This window comes from Octopus bimaculoides, chromosome 6, assembly GCF_001194135.2.
Source record: "Octopus bimaculoides isolate UCB-OBI-ISO-001 chromosome 6, ASM119413v2, whole genome shotgun sequence".
Classification (NCBI taxonomy): domain Eukaryota; kingdom Metazoa; phylum Mollusca; class Cephalopoda; order Octopoda; family Octopodidae; genus Octopus; species Octopus bimaculoides.
Window position 1 is genome coordinate 26,315,276 of NC_068986.1, and position 9,251 is coordinate 26,324,526.

At 34.0% G+C, this 9,251-nt stretch overlaps 1 protein-coding gene across 4 annotated transcripts in view; it reads right to left on the reverse strand.

Moving 5' to 3' along the window:
* Positions 1-9,251, reverse strand: part of LOC106880733 (uncharacterized) — a 20,355-nt gene that overhangs the window by 7,107 nt on the left and 3,997 nt on the right. For 2 of the 4 annotated variants that reach the window (XM_052968655.1, XM_014930812.2), the window contains exon 2: positions 4,914-4,974. The exons of 1 other annotated variant lie outside the window; for it this stretch is intronic. The gene's annotated coding sequence lies outside the window, so the exon portion shown is untranslated. Of the gene's footprint in view, positions 1-1,646; positions 1,807-4,913; positions 4,975-9,251 lie in introns of those variants that run through there. One more of the 4 variants, XM_052968656.1, reaches the window with a different exon arrangement.

Here is a 9,251-nt window from a genome sequence, read left to right on the forward strand (position 1 = left end):
TTTTTTTTTTTTTTTTTTTTTGTCATTACCATCATAAAGAGTGTAATTTCAGTTAATCAGAATTTCTTAGCTCACTATATTATGTTAGTGAGCACTTTACTATTAGTTTCTCATGCAGAAGGCATCCCTTATCATTCATTCATGGGGGAAACATATATCTCTTCCAGTCATTTTGAGAGCTGCAGTAATTGCTAAGACTATGTTTCACCAATGAAGTTTAATACGACTAAAACATATCTAGAATTGCCACCACATGATTAAGAATCAGTCTCACTCACCAATACAGTTTGTATATAATTTTAAACAAGTTAAATAATGGACTGCCTCCCCTACATTTCTTGACCAGAATTAATCACTTAATCACGATATTTCTTGGTAACCAAGAGTGCAATTTTAATTACACAAAATTTCTTACATTAGCACCCACTTCATTATGATATAACAACTATGCCAATGAAATGCAACAACACTACAAACACAAAAATATACTACTATTTATTACTTTCTGAATATGTAACTTTATAAGCAACTCTTTCATTTATTTAAAAATTAATAAAAGAAAATGTAAGATTAACATTGTGAACATTTCAACAAAGAAAATTACAAATTTATTACATAAATACATAAAATACACCTAATACAATCTGTGAAGTGATTGGTAACAGGAATGTCATCTAGCTTAGAAACCAAACCAAAATAAACATACAAACAAGCATGACCCCCTGATCAGTCTGGAAGAGGAATAACTCCAAATAACAGCTAGCTCAAACTGTGATGAACCTTGCAACTAATACCAGCATGGAAAGTGAATGTATGATGATCATGACACAGACAAGGGCACAACCAAGTGGCTAAGTAGTTCACTTGGGAATTATGTAATAACAGGTTCTATCCTACTGCATGGTACCTTGGGTGTCTTCTACTTGTAGCTTCTGACTGACTAATAACTTAAGGGGAATTTGGTGGATGAAAACTGAGTAGAAGCCCTCAGTGTGTGTTTGTGTTTAAACCTAGAACTGACTCTGCATCTATGTTGTATCTTTTTATTCCTATCACCTAGCAGTTCAACAAGGATTGATAAAATAAGTACCTGACTGAAATATATACAAGTATCAAAGTGATCAATTAAACCCTTGAAGTTGGTTCCCTAGATCCATTGAAATCCAATAACCAAGTCCATTAAAAAATATACAACTGGTATCTAAAAGGATACAATAATTGAAGCACATCCAGTGGAACTAATTCTTTTTTATTTTATTTTATTTTTATTTTTTTTGGAATATCTCAAAGCACACACAGAAAGCATGTAGATATTGGGTTGAAAAAACCCTTTTAGATAAAAAAGAATTGACAGCAGCCTTTTTTCTATCCAAGAGTTTTTCAACCCAATATTTACATTCTATTATTTATGGCTTTCTGTGTGTCCTTTGAGATATTCCAAAAAAGAATTCAGGTTTTTGAATGTTTATAAAATTCTCATTGAAGTTAACAACATAGTTTTGAGTTTAAACCTGATTCCACACGTAGAATAAAATTTTTATTTAGCAACATATTTTTACAGGAAAGAAAAAAAACTAAAAGTATTGGGTTGCCCGGAAAGTCCGTGCCGATTTTTAAAGGAAAGAAATAGGTCAATAAATACTTGCCGTTACATTTTTAATCAACCAAATATGAACCATTTTGTTGCACAATGCGTCTCCACCTTTCCTTTAACTTGAAAATACCCTCTTCCCGGAATTGAGGTGGTTTCATGGCAAATAAGTCGAAAAGTAAGCTACTATAAATCGGCATGAACTTTCCGGACAACTCAATATAAAAGATTAGAAAAAAAAAAGAAAAAGAAGGGATTAAGCAACAAAAAATGGGGGAGAGGGAGAAACAGGTTGTACACTCCAGTCTGAATGGTGTGTTCAGCTGTGCCCTGCAGAAATAATTACAAAGGCATTGCCACAGAGAATGGTTGAGAACACTTGCTGCAACAGCCACCCCATTTTGCAAGGCTCTGTGCCTTTCACATTTAGGTGAGGTGTTTATTAGCAAAAGAAACCAGCTTTAAAAAGAATTATTCCAATTATGTAAATCTCTAAATTTACAATAAATACCCTTCACTCATGATGGCATGGTAAAGTGATAATAAACCAGTGAAATGATACATAAGATAAGACACTACATGTGAAATATTTTTATGTTATTTACTCATGTCTTATTTGAAAGAAAATACAATCAGTATTTTTGTTCTACTTAGCGTTTAACTAATCAATTGTTTGATTAAGCGTTCAGTCACCCAATCAATCAGCTAGGCTTGTCAAAGTCCCTTCACCACCATTTGTGACCTCATCAATGACATGCCTTCTTTACTCTACTTAACCAACTGACTAATGATAATAGAAATGAAATCGAACCAGTGCATAGGTCACTTACAGGCATAATGAGCCTCCCAAGATACAACGAAAAATGTTTCAGCACACAAACTCACATCAAGAATCTTGCAAACCAAATACAAAAACTTAATTATGAATATTGTTTCAATAATAATAATTATAATGGCACAAACCCAGCAATTTTGGGGGAGGGGTAAGTTGATTATATTGACCCCAGTGCACAACTGGTACTTACTTTATCAAACACTCCACCCCCAGAAGAATGAAAGGCAAAGTTGACTTTCTTGAACTCAAAACATAAAAACAGAACACTGTGCCAGCTTGCTGCCTTAATAATAATAATAATAATAATAATAATAATAATAATAATAATAATAACAAACAATAATAATAATACATCATACATAGAAAAATAGTTTTATATAATGCATCTTTTAATCATCTGTGTGATGTTCTAAACTATTTAAAACACAGCACAGTAAGAACAATCTCTTAATGTTGAATTTCATTAAAGTAAACCACAATCAATATTCATCCCTTTGCAGCTCCTACTGAGCATTCTCTCTCTCTCTCTCTCCTAAATGTGAGTAGCCATGTAGCTCCTCTACAAGAACTTGCCTGCCTCACCCCTACCTCATTTCTCCTACTTGATTTAACTCCTCGTCTGCTACCATAGAAACTGCCCCTGCCTTAGGTTTTGTAGGTTTGTGAGCTGTCTGGCAACTGCACTAATGCTGGTGACATGAAAAAAAGCACCCAGTGCATGCTATAAAGTGGATGGTGCTAGGAAGAGCATCTGCCATAGAAGCCATGCCAAAGCAGGCACTGGAGCATGATGCAGTCCTTGGACCCATTGGATCCTGTCAAATTGTTCAACTTATACTAGCATGAAACATAGAAATTAAATGATGATGATGATGATAAACCACATTGCATGTTAACAGCTTCAATTCTTCCTTATTTTCATTGATATTCCATTTGTTAGCCCAAATAAAGACAATCTCTTGTGTCACAAATGGTCTCAAAATTCAAAACTCTTGAAGCAAATTTCAACTACAACCATAGAACTCATGGTTATTTCCAAGTTTTCCAGCTGTTATTCTACTTCTAGTATCAAATTAATCTTAAAGATCAGGCCAGAAAACACTACCAGCTTCACATATACTTTTGTCTCAAAATATATGGTCTAAGACTTTACAAGATAACCAAATACATTACTTCTAAAATTTAGAATGGGGTTCCAAACATCAAATATATACAGTAATCCCTCAACTATCGCAGGTGTTATGTTTCAGAATCCCCCACGATAGGTAAAACAGTACTGTACATTTCTAAAAATTATTTTATAATTTGTATATATTTATTTTATTATAAATGCAAAACAACAGCATGGAGGAATTGACGTAAGCTTAAATAATAAACTGCAATAGCTGAAGTGCAATATGGTGAGGGATTATTATAAATGGTAAAATGCTAGGGGATTTTTTTCATCTAAAAACAATAACCTCATAGTTCATGCAAAACACTGTGAAAAATTTGTTTCAAATTACAGAACTTGATAAACCATCAGACATATCTCCATCAGACATATCTGTAACATTTAGAAACTGAACCCTTAGGATATCAACCTGGCTGAAACCACCTCTGGCTCTGTAGTACAAATGTCTTATTTTCAAAAGTTCTGAATTAAAATCTTCCACCAAACCTTAGTCCCAATTTATGTTCCTAGCACTAGCTTAATTATAACTAAGTTATTTTACTAAATTCTTTGTTATATTTTAAATTAATTGAAAGAAACATAGAGCATCTCAACAAAAATATGATAACAAAAGGGTTAAATCATCAATTTAAATGAAATAAACATTCACATAATTTGCTAATCAAAGGCACTGGCATGGCCAAGTAGTTATGAAGCTCACTTTGCAACCACATGGCTTTGGTTCAGTCCCATTGCACTGCACCTAGGGCAAGTGTTTTCTACTATAGTCTCAGATCAACCAATGCCTTGTGAGTGAATTTGGTCTTTATATATATATTATGTAAGTGTGCTTTGGTGTTAATTCCTGCACCACAGCTTGATAACTAGCATTGGTTTGCTAATTTAGCAGCTTGGCAAAAGAGACCAATAGAATAAAAAGAAATTACTGGGGTTGGTTTCTTTGACAACATCTCTCAAGGTAGTACCCCCAGCATTGCTGCAGACCAATGATTGAAACAAGATAAAAGATAAAAATCATACATAAAATCCAAACAAAATCCAGTGAGGTAGATATGTATTTTATTACCTACCTCTATGCTCTGCAGATTCTAAGGTAATGCTTCTCAACAAAACCAACAAATTGGAAATTCTAATAGTACAATAAGTGCAGCACACCCGTTATCTAGCTAATTATCTCATGTCGAGTATAGAAATATGAATTAATAGCAAAATTTAACCAAGTAAAATTGTATTCTTTATCAAAAGAAAAGAATACAATGAAAGCTAAATACAATATCAGAATGAAGTAAATTATCAAAAAAGAAGACCATTACCTTTTCTCAATTAGCTGTATAATCATGCTAGTGAGCTCACCACCTCATTACACATCAAATCCTGAATAAATACACAATTGTCATTAAGATATCAATAATACATCTTTTAAACAAGTATATATAAATATACCACAAGGCGTTTTTGACACCCTTGTAAAATCTTTAGTATTAAATGGAATACCATCATTTCAAATAGATGTAAAAGATAAGTCCCAACATCTTAATTAAGTCAACATTTGCAAATGATTCTATAATAGCTTGACTATCATTATCATCATCATCATCATCCTGTTAATGTTCATTATTCCATGCTTACATGGGTCAGATAGAGTTTATTGAGGCAGATTTTCTACAACCAGATAGCGTTCCTGTCACCAATCCTCACTTGCTCCCAAGCAAGGAAATATTTCCTCATAGTCAGACGTGTTTGTGCAGAATATTGGAAATGAATTATGGTGATACACATTTACAACTATCATGTGATGTCAAGGCAAGGAGACACAAACATACACATACACACGCAATGCCTCTTTTCAGTTTATATCATCCAAATCCACTCATAAAGCTTTGATCAGCCCAGAACTATAGATGAAGATACTTTCTCAAGGCCCTATGCAATGGGACTGAACCTGAAACCAAGTGTTTGGGAAGCAAACTTCCTAACCACACAGCCATGCTTGTGCCAATAAAGCCTGTAAAGCATTTCCCACCTTTTACAACATCTTTAAGCAGATGCCAACAAGTCAGAGAAAGTGGAATCTACATCTTCTAGTTTCCAAACCACAGAAAACCTTAAGTGAGTAACTGTAGCTCAAAAATAAAGTAATTTGGTTACATCATGAGTTTCATGTCTGTTTATTTTAAATACATAAGTATGACGAATAGATTTTGATATCTTAGGGAAAATTTGTCTTAAATTATTTTCAAATTTGTGAATCAAGTCATAATTTTGAGCATAATGACAAAATGGTAATGATGAATCAACATATACTGTAATATGAAAATGATTAAAATCATAAAAGATATAAAGTTAAAAATATGCATTTACAAGCAACAATCAATATTTGAAGTGTCTGAATACAAACACTTCCCAAAACTAGTATTAGTTTGTTCTGCCAAATACTAAAAGATCCTTTCCAATATATATCTTTTTCAGTGTAATCAACAACAAAAAAAAGGACACTGGAAACTGATAGCAAACCATAAATGACATCTGAGAAAATGCTTGGTTAGTATTTGTAATGCTAACCAAACATTTTAAAGAACATCTGGGAATGTGTCACTATATAATGCATAACATTCATGAAAACTACATATTTGGCATTACACAGAGTACGCCCACTGACATACATCACAGGCAACATATAAACAAAGCAATGAATCAAAGTGCCTCACATACTGCACCCTAGACAATAAACACATGTCAATAGAGCATATTAAGGCCAATCAGATATAGATCTATAGGTTGCACCTAATTGTGTTGTCCAACTGACTACTTATGTGCATTAGGTCTGTTCCATTAGCGCAGATCACATCTAAACAAAAAACAAAACAAACTAAATATTGTACACCCATGACAAAACCAAAATAGAAAAAGCATGATACTAATATACAGATATGTCCATTGAGTCCAATATAGGATGCCAAACATCTCCAATGCATATTGTTCCATGCTTTCTCTGCTAGTACTGTGCTTTACTTCTGACCAATCAGAGACAGCTGAGTAGGTGAATGAAACCTTCTTGGGAACCAAAACACAGAGCCCCAAATCACAATTGCTCTATAGCAAATTAAGTATAGAACAAAGCCCACAATACATCAAGAAAATTTAGAATTTAGACAGCTTTGAGCTATTAAGGTTGTTTGACCTGCTAAAAATATCAGCCTAATCTCTCTCAAAATCACATCCAACCATCTCAACCTTTATTGCATGGGAATCAAGTATATTTAGTTCCATGCATGTGCACTTAAGACATGGAAACTGAGTTAAATTGTTTTTGATAATGGAGTACTTTCCAGAATTCTCCACATTTCATATGACATAGTACACACATTTCATTTGTACTGGCCAACAGAAAGCGGTTGTGAAACCTGATTTGCATATGATTAACATATCACATCTGCATGTTAGTACACAAAAATTTAATCAGTGCCATGAGGGTTAAAAAAAGAATACATTGACAAATGTAGTCCAGGGTTCCCTGCACATAGGTAAAAGACAGAGTGGTCATGGTTAGAATATCTTTCATTACAGTTTTGTTTGATGAAGATTGATTTTGGGTTAAACAACATCAGAATATTCAGCACTGCATTTAACGCATAACCATCATCCAAAATTCAAAGAGTGTCTTTGTATATTACACAACCTGAAAACTCTTCCCACCTCCTAAACTTCAATCAATTCCTTTGGTTCCTTACCAAATATATTTCTACCAGTATGGTGGAAGCTTTCTTTCCTCCACTTCTCAAACATGATGGTTCTGTAACCAACACACCTTAGAAGAAAAAAGTCTCCACATTTCTTGCCCAAACTGCATTATATTCCTCACAAGACATAAGGTATATCTCTTCAAAAAGTTATCCCTTTTCATTTCATCAAGCTCATTCACTATAAACACATACATTCTAAGTGCAAAACAACTTCTGATTGCTTCAAATCAACATGACCACAAGCCCTGACAATGTCCAATTCATCTCAGTGTGCCCTGGGACTAGCCCCAATCCTTGTTAAACTTTTCACTTTCTCAATCCCACCCACCCTCAACATGAACTGTATGCAATTCAAACCCTCAAAGTCACTACAAATTTCAGGTTCCATCACCACTAAGGATCTTCTTTCATAAAAGATGCACATTCTCAAAATGGCAAAGACTAAATCCCAAATGCATGCCTTCCTCTTCAGAGCCCAAAAATATTTTAGTCCCTAACCCCAAAGCTTAGTGAAATCCACAATGGAGTACTGCTCTGCATCTGGAATGGTATAGCTTATATATATACACACACACACACATACATGTCACACCTATGTTAAACGACGATGATGATATATATGTCTGTATATATATCCTGGTTCATATCAAAGATGAAAGGCCACTCGATTGATTGGCATAAATACACCCAAATCTTTGGCCTTTTCTATTACAACTAAAATCTCTGCCTTTTCTATCACAACTACAACTGTCTCTACTCGCAAAAGCTGCCAAATCTCAACCTACCTCCACTCATATATACACTCAACACATCTCTCCTCCTCTGGCCATCTCCACTCTCCAAACACACCATACGAACCCCTATTCCTAATCCATGTTCCCCAGAATGTCATCCCTCTGGAATCTCCTCCTTGCCCACGGTATTCCTGAAGCCACCAACTTGCAGCTAATGAAGAGTAACATAAACCAACAATTCTATACATTACTACAATAGCACCCTAGCAGTATTATACTCCCTCTTTCTCCAATCCCTGCTGATTTCACAAACTACAATGTATTGATACACTATTACATTATCAAAGTCTACTCAAATTGGATAGGCGACAAGATTTTGCCCCTCTCCATATATATATATATATATATATATATATATATATATACACACATGTGTGTGTTTGTGTGTTACTGAATACATTACAGAACTGGTGTATGCAATGTTGACCAGGAAACACCATCCTACTTCAGCAAGTTAGATTTTGACAAGCTATTGATTATCCCCCATGAACAAATATTTATTCAACCTGGACAAATATCGTTTATGAATACCTGCATAATGATTGATGTTTCTGAAAAATACAAAACTGTCATATGAATTATAGGGTTAAATATCTTATAGCTAGAATCCCATATTAAAGCTTACCATATAAATATGCTCATTACATTGAACTAACTAAAGCAAGTAGATATTTTTCAGCTAGAAGAACTGAAGTAGTTTTTAAAAGCATAACTTTTACATTGTCTGTTTAAAACTGTTGTACCTTAATCTGTTACACTTTAATTCAAAACATTAAGAGTCTGATAAATTCAATTGTGCCAAGAGTATACAATCTAATATTTCATGCCCTTCTCTTTGTCCAAGAAAGTGGTGTTGTCCACAAACTAAATGGCAATATTAACTACCTCACTCTAAGACAAACAGCAATATTCTACACTCCTCATGGCAGCTTCCCAGTTATTCTGGCTACAGCCCACTTGACCTGACTGCAACCTATCAGCAATGCAGTTTATTTTGCTGTAGTCCACTGAACTGTAATAAGGTTCCAAGTTTATTACAGAAGTAGAAAATATTGTGTGTGCGTGTGTGTGTATATATATATAATATATATATATATATATATATATATATATA